General features: G+C 42.6%; 1 protein-coding gene and 2 non-coding genes across 3 annotated transcripts in view; 2 read left to right on the forward strand and 1 right to left on the reverse strand.

Moving 5' to 3' along the window:
- Nucleotides 1-24,160, reverse strand: part of LOC121293629 (protein sidekick-2-like) — a 941,309-nt gene that overhangs the window by 671,364 nt on the left and 245,785 nt on the right. The window lies entirely within an intron of this gene.
- Nucleotides 9,093-9,163, forward strand: trnag-gcc. The gene has a single exon. It is a non-coding gene; the product is annotated as a tRNA-Gly (tRNA).
- LOC121293984 lies at nucleotides 9,207-9,313 on the forward strand. Its single transcript, XR_005946667.1, has one exon. It is a non-coding gene; the product is annotated as a U6 spliceosomal RNA (small nuclear RNA).

A 24,160-nucleotide genomic window follows, 5' to 3' on the forward strand; every position in this document is an offset into this window, starting at 1 on the left:
TTAAAATTCAATTTGTCATTGTGGGATTTAGACTCAGGTTGTCAGGATTACGAGTCTAGTTACCTAATTCCTTTTCTCCTGCATCCCAATTAGGGAGAATTACAAACTATAATATAGTTAAGAGTTTCAGATGATATGAATCATGGAAGCAAAGCTTGGCCAGACTATGCATATCACCTGAGCCATGAATGTTTTACTCTACCTTCAATTTCCTTTTACTCGTTCTACATTTCACACATTGGCAGCTTCGTTCTGGCCTGTAATTACTATTGCTGACAAGTGAATATTTTAAGATAAAGATGTGATCACAGCATTTTTGGGAACAAAATGAACGAAGTTACAGTGCAAAAATACTTTATTTTCAATGAACAGCAAAAATGTGTGACTAATTTACCAAGGAAACAAAGCTATATAATAGCCAGAATTTTGTTCTTGAAGTAGGGGTCCCAACAACTGGCCCGAAAGCCTCGAGCCCAATATGTACGTTCAAACAAATACCTTAGTTTCGTACCATATTAGAATGCATTATTATCTGTTCCTGATAATGCGTATCATTTTAACTTTTTCATTGGATGTAGAAATTTCTGATCACTTACCAATAGGTAGAGCAATGACTTAGCCATCATGTTATGGCAAGGTGACACTGACACATGCAAATCATACACGATGTGACGTAAGTAAGGCAAAGTTCATCAGCAACACCAGTGATGGAATGATATTTTAAGTGTTTTGGTTTTACAGTGATGTCTGTATCTTTTGAACAAAGCCAAACATATAAAATGGCACCATCACAAATACCTGACTTCCAAGCAGATTCCCTTGTGAATCCAAGCAAATTCAAGGCTGTTGCCATTTTTACTTCAGAATACAACTTGGTAGCAAACTGCTCACCCTTGAACTTCCACTTTACTACTGACAAAGTTCTTTTCAAGCTTATCTGTCCCTGCAATAAGGAAAATTAATTCCTGCCCCTGTTCTGCTTCTGCAATTGTTCCTTTTCCTTGCCCAGTTATGCACTTGCCTCCAGCCAAAGGCAACATTTTACAAATTTTCACCCAGAACACTGATGTTAAAAGAAAAATAAGCACAAAATTGTCAAAGCCAAAATAATATAATGAGTTTTTATGTAACTTTGCCACTTAATTATAATTCTGCACACAGAATGCTGAGAGTATAGATCTCAGTGCCACATACTGTGTCTGAGGCAGCATTGGTGCATTTTAGGAGGATGTTTAATGCAAACCCGAGGATGAGGAGAATAGAGAGATGTGGGGACATGGTTGGGAACTAGTTGGGCCAAAGGCCTGTTTTCGTGGTGAAGATCTTATCTAATCCTATGTTTGTGAAAGTTTCAAAAGTAAGATCTTCATAAATCATGAAAATTCAATCCTGAAACGCCACAAGCTTTGTGAATCTATTGGCCAAACAGGAAAATAATAAACAAATCAAAGACATTTTGACCACTACCCGAGGACTTTGGATTCTGTACTACACTATTATTAACCACTTTTATGCTTATTTAACAAAATAGTGAAGGAATTAATCTGTGATCATATATATTTTACAGTGCTGCTTTCAAATATTCTATAGCAAATACTTCCAGAAAAATAATTTTTGCAGATGTTACTAAGTTTAAAAAAATTGAAAATATTGTTTGACAGGGAGCCAACATGGGTGTGTGAGCACAGGGGCAATAGATCAACAGGATTTGATGCAGTTAAGGACATGGGCAGCAGAGGTTTAGATGATCTCAAGTTTATAGCAGGTAGAATGTGGGAGACCACCCAGGAATGTGTTGGAATAGTCAAGTCTAGAAGTAACAAAGGCATGGATGTGGGTTTCAGCAGCAGATGAGCTGAGGCAGAGATGAAGTTTGGCAGTGTTAAAACAAATATTTTGTGATTCATTCCCAAATCCTTCAAGAATCAAATGCCAACAAATAGTGCTGCAAAAATTGATGCTAGGTAGCGTCATGATAACAGCTGCTGTGGTTGTGGACTCTAGTATTAGACACTATATAGTATTCTGTACTATATATGGGGTCACCTGTCCTGAGGGTTGAAGGTCAGATCGCACATGTTACAGCCTGTCTTGATAGACATTGGAGATAAGTGTTCATATTAGGAAAATGTGTTATCCATAAAGTTAGCTCAGCTACAATATCGACGGCCTGTGTGCATCATTGAAACAAGAAATAAGACAGGTAGAGGGGCAGCCATTTCTAACTTGTTTACAGAAGGAAATGTGGAGGTGCCAGGAGGTGAAGTTCAGTTTAAAAATAGCTACCCAGTATCTTATGTCAATAGGCAAGAAGAATAAGCTGGAATTCTGAAGCATTTGCATTGATACACATGCCTGGCAACAGTGGAACAATCCATTTGAGGGAGATTAAAAATAAGCTGCCAATTTATCCCAATATATACTTACCATTATTCAGTCACGCCACAGCACTGTTAATTTTGGAGATGTACATAAACTGTAGAAACCTACCTTACTTTCTAGTATGGGTGATAAAGATTGGTTGGATGAAAGGGATTTATCCTATTATCACTTATTAAATGCTGCTTTTTTTTTGGTGAGACGGGGAGAACACATAAATGATATACATAAGAACTATAATTATATGAATATAAATTAAGCAGATAGGTCTGCTACCATTTTCAGGAGAGTGGTACATGTTCTGCGCTTACACAATGCAAGGCCGCAGCTGTTGAATATTTTACTTCTGTTGAGCTAATCAATTACAATATTAGGCAGGCTCTGCTTTGAAACTAATTTCGCTGTTATGGATTAGAAAACAATAAGAAGTATAAATCCTTATTTGTGATAACTTTCTTGGCACCCAACAGCGAGAATTATTGAAATTTTAATTTGAGAGTTATTGTGTTGGGCTGTTCAAGTTAATTGAAAAATCCATGAAAAATATAATCAACAGAACAATAAATGAATTCTCTTGTCATGGAGCCAATTTTCAACATAAAGTTCTCAAATAATAATGCTGCAGTCAATATTGAATGTTTCAAACATTTTCTAATTTTGCTGTGACAAATGCACCAGATCTATATTAATTAACTTAAGACTGTATCTTTTTAAGTTCAACTCTTGTTTGATAAGACATGGATTGATCTTAATATAACTTTCTGAATCTTTACTGCTATACCTAATAGTGGAATGCAGAATTCCCAGCTGTGTCTTCACAAGTAAAAGAAAACTGTGTAGGTAATTCTTCATCAACTAACTGCAAACCTTTAGCACTCTACCCTCACTGTGAACTCTAACAAAATACCCCAGTTTGGATTAAGCATTGTGCCCCACTCCATTGCCTGTGCCGCCATCTACTGGATTCTTTCCATCCAAAGTGAGCACACTGGACCACAATTGCACATGAAATCATTAATGGTTCCTCTGATTTAAACTGGATAATCCCTGATGTTGGAAGTACTGTGGTTTTTACTTACCTTTCTTATAAGAAATGAGTTGTACTGCTTGTTTCTTTTGCTTCTGAGAATAAGTTCTGGCTCATTTTTCCTTGTTTCTGCTTTTATGTTATATATGTCAATCAAGATTTAGTTTACAATCACAATGAGATGACACCAACCTAGATGGTGTCCCCTTGCTGAACACTCAATCCATCAAAGTGTTGGGAGAATCCATCATATATGCCCACACATACATGCATAAAATTATACAATCAGTAGCACTCAACAATTCCGTCTGCAACACATTCCAGCTCTTATCGTTGTGTGGACTGAAGAATAATTGGCAGAAATGGACCATTTTAAGACATGATCTACAGCAATTATTACTGTTGTATCCTGTTAAGATTTACCTTGCACTAAAACTAAAGATTAATTATTTGTTCTGGAAAATGTGACACAGTAACCAAACATATTACCACATTCTTTTGGGGGTACTGTAGGATCAAAATAACAACTTTTTTAGAGCTTGCCACGACAAACACTAGGTTAGTTTGTTTAGCTGGGAGACGATCATTTGCTGTGACCTGTGTGCTAGGATGCAAGTATACTTCTCCCGTCATGCAATGGAAATCTGACCTGTGGGAATGAAACCACTGGTTACTGCACTGGTAGTGATTAAATCTAGATGGCAGATACTGGAATTTTTTTGGCCTCAAAACAAACTAAAATTTTGATGTTAAGTTATAAGTGACTCAGCAGTCAAATCGCAGGGCTGAACCCATTCTTATTCACTTTGATCTAACCAGAGAGTGAAGGGCATTTACAGTCATTCAATATTGAGCTTACGCTTCAGTCCTTTGATGCACAACTCTGTAGTCATCATGGTAACAGCAAGATAGATGCAATGAAAATGGATCATCCATAACTTTCAGGTCCGTTTTGGGGTCATTGACTTGAGACCCTCTGCTTCCCATTCCCACTCACATGAAATGGCCCATTACCAAATGGAAGGAGATACACGTTGAATAATCGTACTGTTTCTCCTTCATTTTCATATTCACCTTTGTCCCTTTAGCAGTTGGTATTATTTCTATTCAGAATGTAAGGAATTCCAACAATTCCCAATTACAATCTCTCTGTATCAAACTGCACATCTTATGAATGTCTAAGTAACATAGGCCCAAATCTTCTGAGGAGTGGCATTGGAATATAGGAACAGGAATAGACTATTCAGCCCCTCGAGCCTGCTCTGCCATTCAATTAGATCTCGACTGATCATCTACCTCAACGCCACTTTCCCACACTACCTCCATATCCCTCGATGTCATTCGTCTCCAGAAAACTTTCGATTTCTGTTTTGAACATGCTCAGTGATTGAGCTTCCACAGCCCTCTGGGGTAGAGAATGAAAGATTCACCACCCTCTGAGTGAAGAAATTCCTCTTCATCTCAGTCTTAATTGACCTACCCCTTATTCTGAGATTATGCCCCCTGGTTCTAGACTCACCAGCAAGGGGAAATATCCAATCCACATCCACCCTCTGCAAGAATTTTGTAGGTTTCAATAAAATCGCCTCTTGTTTTTTTGAAACTCTGAAGAATACAGGCCAAGTTTCCTCAATCTCTCCTCATAAGTGAATGCCACCATACCAGGGATTAGTCAGGTGAACCTCCATTGCACTCCCCCTATGGAAAGTATTTAAGAATAAAAGAATCCTTCCCTAGATAAGGAGACTAAAACTGTACACAATACTTTAGGTACAGTTTCACCAAGGCTCTATACAATTGCAGCAAGGCATCTTTACTTCTGTACTCAAATCCCCTTGCAATGAAGGCAAACAATCATTTGCCTTCCGAAATGATTGTTGCACCTGCATGCTAGCTTTTAGTGACACACAAACAAGGACACCCAGATCCTTTGGACACCAACACTTCCCAAGCTCTCATCATTTAAGAAATATTCTGTCTTTCTGTTTTTTCTACCAAAGTGGATAATTTCACACTTATTTATATTATATTCCATCCGCCATGTTCTTGCCCATTCACTTATCCTATCCAAGTCTGCTTGAAGCCTCCTCACAGCCTCATCACAACTTACGTTCCCACCTAGTTTTGCGTCATCAGCAAATTTGGAAGTATTTTGGAAGTATTACATTTGGTCGCCACATCCAAATCATTAATATAGATTGTGAACAGCTGTGGCCCTAGCACAGATCCTTATGGTACCCGGTAGTAACAGATTGCCATTCAGAGAATGATCCGTTTATTCCTACTCTCTGCCTTCCATCTGTTAACCAATTCTCAAGCCATACTAATATATTGCGCCCAATTCCATGCGCTCTAATTCTATTCACTAATCTCCTGCATTGGACCTTATCAAAAGCTTTCTGAAAATTCAAATACACCACATCCATTGGCTCTCCTTTATCTATGCTCCAAGTAACATGCTCAAAAAACTCCCTTTAATAAAAGTCCATATTGACTCTGCCCAATTTTACCATTACTTTCTAACTGTTCAGTTATCAGTTCTTTTCTAATAGATTCTAACATTTTCCCTATTAGTGTCAAACTAACAACATATAGTTCTCCATCCTCTTGATCCCTCCCTTCTTAAATAGTGGGGTTATATTTGCTACTTTCCAGTCTGTAGGAAACTTTCCAGAATCTACAGAATTTTTAAAGATAGCCACCAACGTATCCACTATCTCTATAGTCATCTCCTTCAATACTCTGGGATGTAGCTCATCTGGTCCAGGGATTTACCAACCTTCAATCCAGTTAATTTTTCAAGTGCTACCTCTTTATTAATATTAATTTATTTCAGTGCTTCATTTTGACAAGTCCCTTGGTTGCTGAGTAACTTGTGAAACTGAGGCACTGAAAGAAATTAATGATCAGATTTACACTCTGCCCCTACTTGTCTCAGAGCCAGAGCCAGAGCTCCGCATTTCCGGCTGGGACTTCCAATCCCGGCTTCTTCAGAAATGTGGAGCGTACAGTCCCTCGAAAGTGTCAGGGGAAAACAAGCCATGACTCCTTTTAACAGCGATAGTTGTCGTACTCTGGTAAGTAAGGAGTTTAAATGTCCCAAAGCTTCTTTGTGTGTAAGAGGGTAGGGGGGGGGGTAAGGTAAGTGGGTAAGGTGGGTAAGGGCCTAGGGTGGGTGAGGTAAGTGGGTAAGGTGGTGTCAGGTGGCTGGGGTGGCAGATAGGGTGGCAGTGTGGAAGGTAGGTAGGGTGGCAGGTGGATCAAAGGGTAGTCAGGTCGATCTGGAGGGCCTGTCAGGTCAGGGCAAGTCAGTTCAGGTCAGGGGGCTGTTGGGCAGTGGGTACAGGTCAGGTCGATTCAGTGGTGAGTTAAGGTGGGTGGGGGGGTGGAGTCAGGTGGTGAGGTCAGGGGTCGGGGCAGGCCAGTGGGGAGTCTGGCGGGTTGGGGGTAAGCAGCTGATATAGGAAGACTAGTCAGGTCAGGTCAAGGGTTGGTGAGGTCGGGTAGAGGGGATTTTGAAGGGGGGTGTGTTGGGTGGTGGGGTCAGGTCAGGCTGTGGGGGGGGTGTCAGGGATGGAGTTGGGTGGTGGGGGTTGGGTCAGATCGGGTCGGGGGTGCTCAGGGGATCAGCAGGGAAGTTGGGTGGTGGTGTCGAGTCAGGTCAGGTCAAGAGAGAGTCAAGGGATCAGGGGATAGTCGGGGAGTCGAGGTGTAGTCGGCGGCGGGAGGGATCAGTGTGATTGGGGGATTTTCTGTAGTTACCCAGGAGTAAGACCAGGATTCTTCTGTCTTACATTTCCTGGGTAACTATTCAGGTAGGTACTGAAGTAAGAACTGTCTGAAGTCTCCAATTCTAATTCAGAGCTGGAGAATTTTTCGGAGGGTCCCAGGGAGCAGGGGAATTCTCCATTGGAAGTTCAAATTTCCCAGGAAATTCCCATGAAGTCAGTGCACTGGGACTTCAGAGGGGTGCTGTAGCGCATCTTCAGGAGTACATCTAGTCTCCGGCTTTCTGAAGACTGGAAGATCTGGGCCTTTGTCACATATCTTTCCCATATACCCTGCACGTTTCAAGCACCCATCTCAGTGCACACTGCTAACTTGTACTTGTACTAGTGGCATTGATCATATCAACAGAGGGACTAAATATAAACTTGAGTGTGGAAGTGATTTCAAATTCACTTAAAAACTTACATGTTATGGAAAAGGAGGGGGCAACACTTTGAAGTAGAAAGCCCAATGTGAGTGATCTTTCTACCCTGCTGAACTCATCATCTAAGATACTGCCTGAAACTCACCAACTCCAGGTTCTTTCACAGACAATACTGCCTTTGGCCATGGTCCAGGCTCTTCCTGTGAGTTTGCTGTCAGCTTTTAGCTTTTAATGATGTATCACCGAAACCTGACTCCAGCCCACAGGATCTCAAAGTATTTCTCCACATGCACATTGTTTAATCAGTAGGATTACTTTACCTACTGACATAAAAAATTAATGGATACCAACCACACATTGACATTTAACAAGCAAAAAAATCCAAGTTACATAATAGAATCCTGCTCCAACAGATGCACCATGACAAAGAATGGACAACTTGTAACAAGCTAGCTCTGATTTGTATACAAACTCTCATCTGTCACTGTTTGCAGATAAAACAGCTACTCTTAATACACATTTTAACCTTCACACAGACACAAGCTAATTACATAGAATCTACAGCACAAAAAGCAGGCCATTTGGCCCAATTACTTTGTGCGTGTATTTAAATTCCACATTAATTTCCTCCCATTGTGTAATTACCTCTTTAAAATCTGCCTCATTCCCTTTGCCACATGTACATATCAAGCCTTCCTGTAAGTGCATCAATGCTGCTTGTTTCATTGTTTTTTTCCAGGCCTGTTATTTTCCACTAATTATTTCTGTCAGAATGAGCACTAGTCCACACAAAATTCCCTCCTAGAACAGTAGCAATTGGCTTTGTGAGGGGAGTCCAGATGCTACTGCTGGAGTACAATTAAATATGAGCTTGTATTTAGTCTTTACCAATATAGCAATTACACTCTTCAGTAAACTTGGACTTCAATAACAGCACCATCAACAATTAGAAGACTGGTATTCTGGCAGAGGTCTGAAGTTTCTATTGTACTTCTGATACTTACCTTCAGCTGTATTTCCAAAAAGTGTAAGTCATCTTATGGTTTAGCTAGCACTCATAAACCATTTAAATTTTATCACAACAAATTATATTACTTAAATTTAGTTGATTACAGTTTTGGAACACACTTCCAGGTATTGACTATTATTTTTGCAGCCTAATGAACCAGTGGAGTAAGTACAATGTTCAGGTTCTGCCAACAAAAGTTGCTTGTGAGTTTACACAATGCTTAAATGCCTCAATGTGGTAGTGATTAAAGGCTAAAATTTTAGCGGGTGTAGTGATCATGATGCACGATTACCTAACACCCAGTCAAGGTGATGCAGGCAGCATGCAAGCTTCATGCTCTCTATCCGTTTAAATGATTGTGGCTTGCAGCTTGGTGCTCAACATGCAACTGGCTGGCTGTTCCAGTACAGCTACAACACTGGCATGCTTGGCCTAAATAGCCAAGTGGTTATGGTACTGGGTTTGTAACCCCAAGATCAAGAGTTCAAATCTCACACTGGTAAAAACTATAAATTTAGTCTGTGGCATTGGTGGTTCAGTGGTAGAATTCTTGCCTGCCACGCGGGAGGCCCGGGTTCGATTCCCGGCCAATGCAAGGCTCCTTTGTTTCTTATTTCTCTGCATTTTCATTCCTTTAAGTGCTCGCTTCGGCAGCACATATATTAAAATTGGAACGATACAGAGAAGATTAGCATGGCCCCTGCGCAAGGATGACACGCAAATTCGTGAAGCGTTCCATATTTAGCTTGGCCTAAATAGCCAAGTGGTTATGGTACTGGGTTTGCAACCCCAAGATCAAGAGTTCAAAACTCACAATGGCAAACTATGAAACAATGTAACTTCATCTGAAAAACAGATGGCATTTAAAAGATTATCAAGAGTTCAAATCTCACAATGGCAAACTATGAAACAATGTAACCTCATCTGAATAGGAACAGATAGAAATGTGTTTGTACTCGAAAGAGTTACAACACTGGCATCTACAGAGCAATGTGGAAAACTGCCCAGGTTGGTCCTGTCCACAAAATGCAGGAAAATTGCACCTGGCCAATTACCGCCCCATTAATCTACTCTTGATCATCAGCAAAGTGATGGCAGAGGTCGTTGACAGTAGAATCAAATAACCTGCTCACTGACGCTCAGTTCGGGTTCCGCCAGAGCCACTCAGTTCCCGACCTCATTACAGCCTTAGTCCAAATGTGGACAAAGGAGCTAAACTCCAGAGGTAAAGTGAGAGTGACTGCCCTTGACATCAAGGCAGCATTTGACCGAATGTAGCATCAAGGAGCCCTCACGAAACTGGAACCAATGGAAGTCAGGGGGAAAACTCTCCACTGGTTGGAGTCATACCTAGCACAAAGGAAGGTGGTTGTGGTTTTAAGAGGTCAATTATCTCAGTCCCAGGACATCATTGCAGGAGTTCCTCAGGGTAATGTCCTAAGCCCAACCATCTTCAGCTGCTTCATCAATGACCATCCCTCCATCATTAGGCCAGAAGTGGGGATGTTCACTGATGATTGCACAATGTTCAACACGATTCGCAACTCCTCAGATACTGAAGCAGTCTGTGCCCATGTGCAGCAACACCAGGTCAACATTCAGACTTCGGCTGATAAGTGGCAAGTAACATTCGCATCACTCAAGTGCCAGACATTGACCATCTCCAACAAGAGAGAATCCCACCATCTCCCCTTGATATTCAATGGCATTACCATCGCTGAATCCTCTACTATCAACATCCTGCAGGATACCACTGACCAGAAACCATATAAAAACAGTGGCTACAAGAGTAGGCCAGAGGTTGGAATTCTGTGGACAGTAACTCACTTCCTGACTCCCAAAGCCTGTCCACCCTGTACAAGGCACAAGTCAGAAGTGTGATGGAATACTCTCCATTTCCCTTGATGAGTGCAGCCACAACAACACTCAAGAATTGTGACTTTGTAGCAGTTTGTTACAACTGAGTGGCTTGCTAGGCCATTTCAGAAGGCATTTAAGAGTCAACCACATTGCTGTTGGTCTGGAGTCACGGGTAGGCCAGACCAGTTAAGGATGGCAGATTTCCTTCCCTAAAGAACGTCAATGAACCAGATGGGTTTTTACAACAATCGACAATGGTTCCATGGTCATCATTAGACTTTTAATTCCAGATTTTTAATTAATTCAATTTCCACCATCTGCCATGGCGGGATTCAAACCTGGGTCCCCAGAGCATTACCCTGGGTCTCTGGATTGCTAGTCCAGCAACAATACCACTACACCATCACCTCCCCACCATATCACCACCACCTCACCTGTATTGCAGCTCACCACCATCTTCTCACACTCAGCAGGGGGCCCAGGTGCACGCATGGCTGGCATGAGTCTCTAGCTGGTGCACTTCCTAAAGACAACCTGTACTGCTTAAAGGGGAGGTGCACTGAGGGTGCAGAAGTTTGTGAACTGACTCCTAAACTATTTCAGAGAAGCAAGAGGAATTCCAAGGAAGCAGTAGGCCAGAGGGAGGGCTCCCAGGTTCTCTGGTGCAGCACTAGAGCCTTTAGTCCAGGAGATGCAAAGGAGGAGAGAAGTTATGTTTCTGCAGGGAATCATAGAATTGTTACAGTGCAGAAGGTGGTCATTTGGCCCTCGTGTCTGCACTGGCTATCCAAATGAGCAATTCACTTTGTGCCATTCTCCCACCTTCTCCCTGTAACCCTGCACATTCTTTCTTTTCAGATAAAAGGGAGTCAGGAAGCCCACCAGGGCATGTTCAGTGAAGGGGATGGGAACAGGTGGCCACAGGGGTTAATTCAAGGAATTTGGCCCTGAGAACTCCTGTCATAACTAGCAAACACCCTTTTCAGTCTCTTTTTGTTCCAGTTGCACTTCTTCCTTTATCCCACTGAGCTCCTACTTCTACGCAAGTTCTCTTGGTGAATAGAACAACAGTCGTGACCACCTCTCCTTAAATCCAGCAATTTCATTCAAATGATGAACGCTTTTGCCTGTTCCCAAATTGTGGGATGGCAGCAGAGACATCGGGTGGAACTCTCCGTGCCCGTTTGTGGCGGGCGTGTTTGGAAGCGTGAGTGGACAATAGGGCGAGGAAGCCAAAAATCCGTTTCACAATGTCATGAAATCAATTTGCAATCGTCCGCTCTGCCTGTCAATGGCAGGCCGTATTTTCTGCCATCGGACATTGGGAACTTCGTTGTAATATGTCTGCATATCATTATGAGCCCAGCTCGCCAGATTCATCCCCCCATGCTGGATCATCCAAGCAACTGAACATAAGTGACGTGCACTGACGAGCTGCACTTCGCTCAGGGCTTCAAGGTTTGTTTGCCTACCTTGCTTCGATCAGCACTCATGGTCATCAGCACCAGGCTTGGCAGGCAGCACCAGGTCACCTTTAGGGGGGCTCACGGGCAGGTCTCTACTAATGACTGAAGGGCTATAGCTTGCTGGAGGAAGGGGGATAAGTGGCCTCAGGCAAGGGAAGAGGCTGCAGGGCTCAGGCAATACTGGGAAGGGGGAATCGAAGGCTGTGTGTGGGGATATATGTTGATCTGTGCAAGTGCCCTCAAGATGTGAGAACTGAGTAGGCAGTCTCCAGAGGAGATGAGGCCAGATGGGGATGAGAGGGTGTGTGTGTGAGAGAGTGAGTGGTGATGTCCCTTGAGTTGGCAGTGAGTGAGATGCCAGTGAATGTGTGAGTTCAGAGTGATGAGATGGTTACTTTACCCTGGCGGCACGGATGAGATCATTCATCCTCTTTCTGCACTGGATAGTGAACCTCTTCTGTGCAGTGTTGGCACTAGCCACCTCTGCCACTGCTTCCCAAGCCAAGGTGGTGACACTGATGGGCCTCCTGAGGCCAGAGTGGGGGTAGAGGACATCATGGCGGGCTCCAATGGTGTCCAGAAGGCGTCCCAGTGATATGTCACTGAATCGGGGGCTGCAGTCTTTTTGCCTTTCGGGGCAATGTCTCATGTGCAGCCATACTGGGCTGGGCTGGAAACACGTGGCAGCACTTTAAATCTGGCGCCCGGCATGAGGAAGCAGCAAGGAAACGGCTTGGCAGGTGAATTGGAGGCCGCCTGCCAGCAAAACAGCATGTTTTCTGGGAATGCATGATTCATGAGGTGGGATTGGGGTGATATGGCATGAAAAGCCGCCATTGCGGCTGGTGGGTAAAAGGTTCTTTTTCCTGCCCGCTACCGCACTTGGTAAAAATCTGGGACGATTCCTCCTATAATCAAAGATGGACAGGTAGATAACAGTCCACTTGTATTCAACTTTCACCTATGTTGCAAAACTTGTATAGGTCATTCTGTCCCCATTCACTTCATGCAATGACATTTTGACACCTGCTTAGACTTCAGATTTATCTGCAGTATCTTTGCAGCCAATTTTATTTATTATTTGCACTGAAATTATTTTTTCTTGACTTCGTGATCGATGTTCATCCCTGCTGATAGAAGGAAAATATATGTTTTATGGATCCTTCTCAGAAAGGTACAGCCTTTTGTTTACACTGTGCCAAAGATCCATCTGTCAAACAGTGCTTTCAAGTGGCACTTATACAGCAATAATCTGCTCACTGATGCTCAGTTTGGGTTCCATCAGGGCCACTCGGCTTCTGTTCTCATTACTGCATTTGTCCAAACAGACAAGAGAGTTGAACTCAAGAGGGGAGGTGAGAATGAATGCCCTTGACACCAAGGCAGCATTTGACCGGGCATCAAGGAGCCCTGGCAAAATTGAAGTCAATGGGAATCGGGGGAAAACTCTCCACTAGTTGGAGTCATACCTAGCACAAAAGAAGATGGTTGTTGTTGTTAGAGGGCAATCACCTCGCTCCTGGGACATCGCAGCAAGTGTTCCTCAGGGTAGTGTCCTAGGCCTAACCATCTTCAGTTGCTTTATCAATGACCTTCCCTCCATCATAAGGTCAGAAGTTAGGATGTTCGCTGATCTTTGCACAATGTTCAGCACCATTTGCAACTTCTCAGGTACTGAAGCAGTCCATGGACATATGCAGCAAGACCTGGATAATGTTCACGCCACACAAATGCCAGGCAATAGCCATCTCCAATAAGGGAGAATCTAACCACTTACCCTTGACATTGAATGGCATTACCATCACTAAATCTCTCACTATCAACATCCTCGGGATTACCATTGACCAGAAAATTAACTGGACCAGCCATCTAAATACTGTGGCTACAAGACTAGATCAGAGATTGGGAATTCTGAGGAGTAACTCACCTCCTGACTCCCCAAAGCCTGTAAACCATTTACAGGTACAAGTCAGGAATGTGATGGAATGCTCTCCAATTGCCAGGATGAGTGCAGCTGCAACATACTGGAAGCTCAACACTATCCAGTATAAGACAGTCCACTTGATTGGCATCCCATCCACCACCTTCAACATTCACTCCCTCCACCATCGACACACAGTGACAGCAGTATGTGCTATAAACAAGATGCACTGTAGCAACTCACCAATGTTCTTCTGACAATACCTCCCAAATCCGGGTCCTCCACCACCTAGAAGGACAAGGGCTGCAGGTGCATGGAAATACCAAAGTTCCCCTCCAAACCATAAAACATTCTGACTTGGAACTATATCGCTGTTCCTTCACTATCTCAGGATCAAAATCCTGGAACTCCCTTCCAAACTGTGAATGTACCTGCACCAGCTGGACTGCAGCAGTTCAAGAAGGCAGCTCACCACCACCTTCTCAAGTGGAATTAATGATGGGCAACAAATGCTGTCCTTGTCAGCAATACCCGAATCCCGTGGAAGAATTAAAAAATACTTTGACAATAAATGAAATGCCATTATAAGTTCAGCTCTATGTCTTCCATTTAGAAGGATACAACTATCGATATTATGGACCTTTCTCATGATGTACAAAAGGATCTAAGCAAAATTGTTATCTCCTCTTCTGATTTTTCAACCTGAGAAATCCAAAATTCCTGCTCATTTAATCTCAAATGTGTGAGAGTGGCATCAACTTAAAGGAGATAGTCAGCCACTCAGACATCTTCAGACAGTTGTATCTTTCCATCAATTTCAATGGAGAATAAGTGGAATCTGTATAATAGGTACACCTTAGGGACTTGCATCAGATTTCCTTTCTTTGCAGGTATCCCTATTTTCAAAATGGCCACTGTATGTGCAATAAACCAGATAAGCCAAAAATTTCTGGATTGGCTGCATCTCCTGCAAGGTTCTTTTGTGTTTTCATCCTCACTTGCGATTCTGTCTAATTTTGGAGCCCTGTCAATGGGATGCAATTTCAGCTCATTTTCAGACCACATGACTTCAGAACACATGACTGTTACAGATACTATTGGATTTACCTTATAAATGTTGGGCCCTCTGTTGAGTTGAGAATTTTTATTTGTGGTTTTGCACCTGCAACTGTTGTGTGAGAAGTTCCAAATACCAGGAGGCCAGCCGACAGTAGGTGAAGAGGGAAAACCATGGCCAGGTAAACAGGAGAGGTAATTCTCTCCACCTCTAACCTCCAGCCCCATTCCACAGTTCCCTCTCACCCTCCCCCCCCTCAACACTTAGATTCCCTATAATTTCAGTACTCTCACCCCCATGATTTTAGCACCTCCTGAGATTTCAGGGCTCCCAATTTATGACTCCTTCCCCAACCCATTCCCAGCCCTGGGCAATTCCTGGTAAGTTGGGTAACATGATCTCCATTACATAAAAAATATTTTATCACCCACTGGTGCCTATAACTACTTGCCTGTCCGATGTTTTAAGCTTGGTAACCAGCTTGGTATATTGAAGGCTGTTTGTAGTTCGCAAATGATGACTGTCTGTTTTCACGGGGCAGTTTATGTCTATTGCAATGGAAGTTTAATAGGGCCTGTTGGTAACTGTCTATTTTTTGTAGGTGTCTTGTTGTGGGGAGGTCTGTTTGTACAGATTTCACTGGAGTCATAAAGGCATGTTTAGATGGCCTGGAGGTATGAAACTACTGATGGTGTAGCCCTTTACAAGGTAACTTCATTATTAAAATATGAGCTTCAGTGGGCTGCCTTCAGGGACACTGTGTCATTAAATAAAAAGTATATATTTTTTATTACCTATGACATTCCACATTTGAAGTAAGACAAATTTTATTCCCAGCTATCAGAACGGCATTATTAATACACACCAAGTGATTTTTACAATGTTTAAAATGATATGGTGCTTTTAATATGAAGAAAGCCACTTTTACTTCTCTTTCCTACTTAAAGACAGAATTTATTACACAGCCTTTGGACTCTTGCTCTCACCACAGGCAGATAGATGTCAATGGTAAGGAACATTGTATTGAAGCTCAGGGTTATTTCATATTCAAGACTTTATCATTAATACAAAGCAAATACATGTTTCAAATTCAGAAAAGTGACTACACACAGAGGTTTCCTTAGCCGAATGAAAATACTTAAAATTTTCTGGAAAATACGATGCATCACAGATACATATTATTCCACAAAAAGAAAAGTCGGCAAGTCAGGATAGCCAAGCAGTTCCTGCAGGGTACCACCGATGCGATTCAGAAATTTGAGCCCCGTCCCACCCCTTGACTGGCACCTTAGTGCCTTTGGCCAGTCTGAGTTATTAGGTACAGCAAGATTTGGCAGCACAGCGCAGTGGGAGAAAGAAAATGAGCAAGGTTCATTGCTGACTTTGGAAATGTGTTTCCTACGATCAACTAATTGATGGAACCAGTGAGGAGCTCTCTATCTCAGACATTCTTACTTGTGAGTCAGATTTGTACTGGTTCTGAAATATTATGAAATAGTAACTGGTTGAAGACTAAATACTGCAATTGTATAAGATTAAGTTACGCTCTCTTACCCTGCCTTTTTAATTACCATATGGAACTAAATTTTTTTTAATATTCATTCATGGGATGTGGGTGTCGCTGGCTGGGCCAGCATTTATTGCCCATCCCTAATTGCATCCCAGAGGGAATTTGAGAGTCAACCACATTGCTGTGGGTCTGGAGCCACATGTAGGCCAGACCAGGTAAGATGGCAGGACATTAGTGAACCAGATGGGTTTTTACAACAATCGACAATGGTTTCATGGTCATTACCGGACATTTAATTCCAGATTTTTTTTTAATTGAATTCAAATTCCACCATCTATCATGGTGGGATTTGAACCCAGGTCCCCAGAGCATTACTCCGGGTGTCTGGATTACCAGTCCAGTGACAATACCACTATGCCACCCACCTCTCATTTCCCAGGTGAAAGGGTCAGCAGAACCTTCTGCTAATGGTGCTGTGAAGGGAGTTGCAAAGCAAAGTATGTAGACATCCCCTAATGTCATGTCTTTTCTCACTCTTGGACCCTAAAAGCCTAAGATCAAAAACTGACTAGGGTTGATTTTGCTGTGAGGCAACTGATCGGCGGAGTGTGTTAATTGATTGTCCGTTCCTGCAGCGAAGAGACAGCTACAATTTTGAGCCAATGACCTCATCAACATCCAGCTGGCAAAGCTATTTAACATCAATAGGGTGTTCCAATGCAGTTCACCCTCCAAATATAATGTGGCATCCCATCCAGCAGCAAGTTAAGTACATAGTTGCACAATTGCAGAGGGTTGGGAATCCCAGCACAGCAGGGGGCCACAAAAATAATGCCACACTTAGTTTAGCTGGGTGTCTTCGGCTCCATAGTCTGCAACTGGTTGGTTTGTGCACGGCTGACAGACCAACCAGTTTTGATCTAAAGTAGCGTTGGAGGAACATTCCTTGTTCCAGTCCTACTCTGGCCCCCTCCCACAACTCTTTCTCTGGTACATCGATGATTGCTTCAGTGCTGCTTCATGCTCTTGTCTGGACCTGGAAAAATTGATTAATTTTGCTTCCAATTTCCACCCCTCCATCATTTTCACATGGTCCATCTCTGACACTTCCCTTCCCTTCCTTGACCTCTCTGTCTCTATTTCTGGTGATAGACTGTCCACCAATATTCATTACAAGCCTACCGACTCCCACAGCTACCTCGACTACAGCTCCTCACACAACGCTTCCTGTAAGGGCTCCATCCCATTCTCTCAGTTTCTTCACCTCCGTCGTATCTGTTCTGATGATGCCACTTTCAAAAACAGTTCCTCTGACACGTCTTCCTTCTTCCTTACCCGAGGTTTTCCACCCACGGTAGTTGACACAGCCCTCAACCATGTCCGGCCCATCTCCCGCGCATCCACTCTCACACCTTCCTCTCCCTCCCAGAACCATGATAGGGTCCCCCTTGTGCTCACTTATCACCGCACTAGCCTCCGCATTCAAAGGATCATCCTCCACCATTTCCGCCAACTCCAGCATGATGCCACCACCAAACACATCTTCCCTTCACCCAGCCTGGCGGCATTCCGCAGGGATCGTTCCCTCTGGGATAGCCTGGTCCACTCCTCCATCACCCCCTACACCTCAACCCCCTCCCAAAGCACCTTCCCATGCAACCGCAGAAGGTGCAACACCTGCCCCTTTACTTCCCCTCTCCTCACTGTCCAAGGGCCCAAACACTCCGTTCAAGTGAAGCAGCATTTCACTTGCATTTCCCTCAATTTAGTCTACTGCATTCGCTGCTCCCAATGCGGTTTCCTCTACATTGGAGAGACCAAACGCAGACTGGGTGACCACTTTGCGGAACACCTTCCCTCTGTCTGCAAGCATGACCCAGACCTCCCTGTCACTTGCCATTTCAACACTCCACCCTGCTCTCATGCCCACATGTCCATCCTTGGTCTGCTGCAATGTTCCAGTGAAGTTCAACGCAAACTGGAGGAACAGCACCTCATCTTCCGACTAGGCACTTTACAGCCTTCCAGACTGAATATTGGGTTCAACAATTTTAGATCATGAACTCTCTCCTCCATCCCCAACCCCTTTCCGATCCCCTTTTTTCCAATAATTTATAAAGATTTTTCTTTTCCCACCTATTTCCATTATTTTTAAATGTATTTCCATCCATTGTTTTATCTCTACCTTTTAGCCTATTTCGATCCCTTTCCCCCAACCCACACCCACTAGGGCTATCTGTACTTGCTCGTTCTGCTTTCTACCCTTAATGTCACCTATTAGCACATTCCTTAGATAATATCACCACCTTCAACACCTCTTTGTCCTTTTGCCTATGACATCTTTTGGCTATCTCCACCTATCACTGACCATCTATTTGTCCCATCCCCCCCCACCTCCCCCTTAAACCAGCTTATATTTCACCTCTTTTCTATTTTTCCTTAGTTCTGTTGAAGAGTCATACGGACTCAAAATGTTAACTGTGTTCCTCTCCGCAGATGCTGCCAGACCTGCTGAGTTTTTCCAGGTATTTTTATTTTTGTTTTAGAGGTTCTGACCCCAATTGCCATACTAAAATGGATTTTTGGGTGCCCAGCAAGAGGCCACTTTCAAAATGTTGCTGGCCTCTTAATCTATGTTAATGGGGTGGTAAAGCTTAAGACTTGTTATCGTCCTATTAATGTCAGACAACAGAAATTAATATTAACCCGACTTTATGGGGAATCATGACATTAAGTGGTACTTCACCACACCAGCAGCCTCCAATTTGCTATACTGCAAGATGAGAAGAAGGACAAACTGAGACTAAATTTGCTGAAACACATCAGCATTGTTTTGTAGTAAGTAAAAAAAGTAACTGCTGAATAACACATTTTTGAACTCTGTTTAAACCCTGTGATTATGTGATTAATAATCATAGCTACTCATGCATTGTCCATAAAGAGATTCAAGTTCTTTCAGTTGAAAAGAAATTTCATCAAAAAAAGCTGTAGATTACAGAAGTTACTATTTCCATTTCATAGTGCTATATAAGCAATTTGATTGATGCTCTATATTTCATAAATTCGAAAGCAACAGTTGCAGGGATGTTAACCAATGCTTTTCTGGTGTAGCAGTAAAAATACAGCAAAAAAAAAATCGCTGAAGTACCAAATATAGAAGTGTAATATAATTACACTTCTTCATCCAACTGCATAAAGCCAGATACAGTTGTTAACTTAGTTGAATGTGTTGTTGGCTAAAAATAAGATTATTTTCATGATTGCAATGTCCTGGACCTCATCCAGGTTCAGGATTACTGGCAGTAAATGGCCACATTATTGCAGCAGTCACTTCCTGATTATAATCTCTAAATAGATTCCATTCACAAAAATCACCCAAAAGTTCATGTTATCTTTTCCACAGTAATAACTTATCTCTCAGAGTTGGGGCCATACGGCTATACTTGTAATTCTGTTTTTAAAACATTATGCCAAGTACCTCACCATATGGCAGATTACTGCCCACATTGGTTAAGTATAAAGTGATGCTGTGGGAATCTATATATTGTCTACAAACCCCAACTTTCCTGCCTCTGTAACAATCACCTATGATTTGTAAAAGTTGAGGTTTCTTTGCATGAAAGCATCCATGATGTTTTCAAATGAGTTGGCAACATAAGCAGTGTGAAGTTAAATTTACAATCTGGTACTACTTCAGCTGCGATATTGCTAAACTGGTCTGATTCTGGAAAAAAATGAGCTGAGACTGCATGTCAAGTACCTCTGATCCTATGTGCTTCTAAATTATATAATGATAACACTTAAATTGTTGCTGAAAAACATTTGGCACAGTGCTTACAATGTATAGTAACTGCCCTTTAGGTTGGAATTCCAAGACATGCAACATGTCAGGCTATGAGTTAGATTTGTGACAAAGGAAATTGTTGCAGTGAGGGAAGACTCTGGCCTTTGTCAATTTGTTGTTCAGCACCCTGGATAGGGAGTCAGTCTTCCAACAGTGACATCTTTTTTTTGGCGACACCCCTGAAATGAGCACCTTGATTTAGTAGCTAACAACAAGTAAGGCTGGTATGTAACATTACACCTGAACACCTAGGACATGAACTGACTGTTACATCACAAGTTGTCCTGTGTAGATCCTTCCTATGAGCTGAAGACAGATTTTCATCTTACACCTGATGAAGTAACTCTGAGGCTTAGGCTGACAGTGGCTGAGAAGTGTGTCCTTTGGAGGCTGGCAATTGACACCATGGGCTGAATTTCACAGGGTTGAGGGAGCGCATTGCTCGGCCCCTAGCTCCACAATAGAAAAGTTGGTTGTGATCGACTGACTTTAAAAAAGGCTGTCTGCAGTGATAACACATTGGAGACGGCCTTAACAAGGTAATTGTGGGACTTCCGCCTGTCAGGGAAGGAAGTCCCACAACTACCTTGTTAAGGGTGCCTTGGAGACCTGGAGGAAGGGGGTGCCGTCTTGAAGGGGTATCCCTGATGGACACAGGGCATGCCCAAAATGAGGTACCACCCCTTCTTTCCTGCCTTTTCACCTGAAATGGTGAAGTAGCAGGCTGGCTTCTTATGCTCCGCCATCCCCTGCTGCATGTACTATTGTGGCAGGGCAGAAACAGGCCCTTAACTGGCCTCAATAGGCCTAGTGGTAGGAGGGCTGGGTGATGCCTTACCGCACCACCTATTATGGGGGATAGCTCGGGGGTGCGCGTGGAGGTGGTGGGCTAGCCACTCTTCCTATTTTACCTGCCCCCACCCCAGGCCTGCAAATATGCCGGCTGGGGGACCATAAAATTCACTCTGACCTTATATACAGGTTCAGTGCTCACCTCGCTTGTGCTGCTGAGGAGCCCATGAAAATACAGAGGTTTCGGGATGTGTTATACTTGCAACTATCTGAAAAGCTGTACAGCATTTTTTTTTAAAGAGCTTATTACATGTTGGAGTTCTTATATGGCATCAGTTCTAAATGCTGATTGCATCGTTTAAGTCAATAAGATCTGCCCAATGAGCGAAAATGGGATGAGGGAAGCATGCTAAGTAGAAAAATGAAATACCATTCATTCATTGGTTGTCAGCCTGCATGGAGTCATTGAGAAGCACAAAAATCCCATTGTTCAGCAAATTCCAACGTTATTGTGACTCATCCCACTGACTGCTTTAGAACAAAACAGGTTTCCACCTACATTCTGTCATTTCAAATATTCTTTATTGTCAAACCAACGTGTCTGGGAAAATCACACTAATAATGAATCTTTAAATGCAGTTAAATTGTTTATTAGGTTCCATGAGACCATAACACAACTCACAATTCAACCACCACACATACTTACCCTCAATTTCAATTTTTTTGTGGGAAATTCAGAGCAGGTGAGATTGCAACTAATAAGATAAAAGCTGGAGTTCTTGGCATAGGAACATATTTAGTTGATGGTCTTTTGGGGTGAGGGTAAGGAAGAGAGGGAATATAAGTTCCACATTTCATGCCATTGTAGTGTTATTTTGCAATTGCACATTGAGTTACCTGCAGCTCAGCACCAATATCATCAGTCTGACCATCTAAAAGGAAAACTAATCCAGTCTCACCTTTAAAGAGATCAGAGGAAAACCATATATTTTTTACAGTCTTGTATAAGGTGTGCATTTACTTTCCCCAAATTTTACTTTCTGGTAACATAAATGTTGGCCACTGACAGAGCTCAAGAAAGCCAGATGGTTTGGTGCTATCTCACAGCGAGTTGGAAGCAGGCCGGTTACGTGACTGATGCAAGCCTGGTAATTCAAATTCTTTTTTAAAAAAATATAAATCCAACTCCTGACTATTCATAAATAAATGGCCCCTTTAAAGTTTTTGAGTATTGCAGTGTTGGAGTACTGATCAGGTGGTATGTATTCTGTCTTTGTGTTTGGGGATTTTTTGGAGGGGCTCGTTGGGACTGGATGTCCCAATGGAGGTCCTGCATGGTTGCAAAGTTTGCAGGAACCTTTAATTCAGAAGATTATTTATTTTATTCAAAATGTAATCAAGGGCTGCAAACCTGAAAGTAAAACCTGTTAGCATATTTGTACCTTTTTAAACATTCCATCAGTTTCCATGGGTTACTGGTGAATGCTTAGGTGCAATTAGGTTCATTGGCTGTAAGGTTCTATATAAAAGATATTTGTTCTTTTAATTCAGGGAAGAAAGAACACATTCGTTCTACCAATGGAGAAGTGGAGTGATCCTGTTGTTGGATCAGACCATTCACAGGCTTCGTTAGCGCTGGCAGACACAATCCTGGGAAGTCCGCCCATCTCACTGTCTATTAATGTTGCTTCAGGGGACACAGCATTCAGGAACTTCCGGGAAAGGATGAGCACAGGCACCTACTGGTGCCTCGTTGTGGCAGAGAGGTCAGTGTGAGGCACAGCAGTGATTCTGTTCAGGATAGTGACAATTTGTATTGTTCGTGACTCCAATCGAGTGTAAAGGCATCCGGTACCGGACAAGAGTTAGACCAGCTGAAATCTGGATTGTCCAGCATAAAACTCTATGGTTCTGTGGGAATGTTCTTTGCTTCCAACCACATTTTCTTTCTTGCCATTTCTATTCATCAATTAACTGTGAGCCATGCCTGGGGCAGTTTACTAGTATTAAATAATAACAGAAAATATTAGAATTTCAAACAAGTCAACCAACATCTATTCCTGAAAAAAAAATCTTGGATATAATACTGAGAAAAAATCTTATTCTGGAGACAGTAACCTGTTTTTGTTGTCATTCTGACCTGATACTTGCTGGCCTGTTGTGCATTTCCAGATTTTCTACATTTGCAATGATCCTCAACCGTGAATCCACAGTGGTAGCTGATACTCTCCAGTCTACACCCTAGTACCGTATGATAGAATCCATGGGTGAGCCAGCACCAATGGAAAAGCTGCAACAAGCAATCAAATGGATGAAAAACAACAAAACTATGGCCCCAGTGTTATTCCAACTGAGGTCTTCAAAGCTGCTGAGCTTTTGCTCACATCAAGATTCCATGCGCTCATCCTACGGATTTGGGAGGGAAAAGTACTCCCCACACCCCCACCCCGATTTCAGGAATGTGACAATTGTAATTATCTTCAAGAGGGAAGATAAATCAAGCTGTGGGAATTAATATGGTATTTCCCTCTGGCATGCATTCTTCTGAATCACCTACTTTCTGTGGCTAAGAAAATCCACAGAGACACTGTGTAGCTTAAGACCTTTCAGAGGAACCTCCAACATATGGATTAGGAGCAGGAGTGGGCCACTCAGCCCATCGAGCTTGCTCTGCATGATATTTGTTGCCAGACAAATCTAAAAAAATGTCGAGAACAACACCAACAACTCTTCATTGCATTCATCGACCCAACCAAAGAATTTGGCTCAGTAAAAAGTGAGGCTCTGTGGATTGTTCTTCAAAGGTTTGAATGTCCAAGAAATATCATCACAATCATAGAACTGCTTCATGACGATATGGCTACAACTGTCTTGAATCGGAGATCTGAAACAGATGCCTTCAAAATCTGAACAAGGGCTAAACAAGGCCATGCGGTAGCCCCAGTCCTATTTACAGTCACCCTGAAAGTGACTATTTACTTCACCAAAGATCAACTGTCCTCTGCTAACAGTATTAAATAGATGGAAAATGGAAAACTCTTTAACCTGAGTCACCTCAAAGCCAAAACTAAACTGACCACTATAGACATACATGATCTACAGTTTGCAGATGACTGCAGAATCAGTACCCACACTGCACCAG

This window comes from Carcharodon carcharias, chromosome 22, assembly GCF_017639515.1.
Source record: "Carcharodon carcharias isolate sCarCar2 chromosome 22, sCarCar2.pri, whole genome shotgun sequence".
Lineage (NCBI taxonomy): Eukaryota > Metazoa > Chordata > Chondrichthyes > Lamniformes > Lamnidae > Carcharodon > Carcharodon carcharias.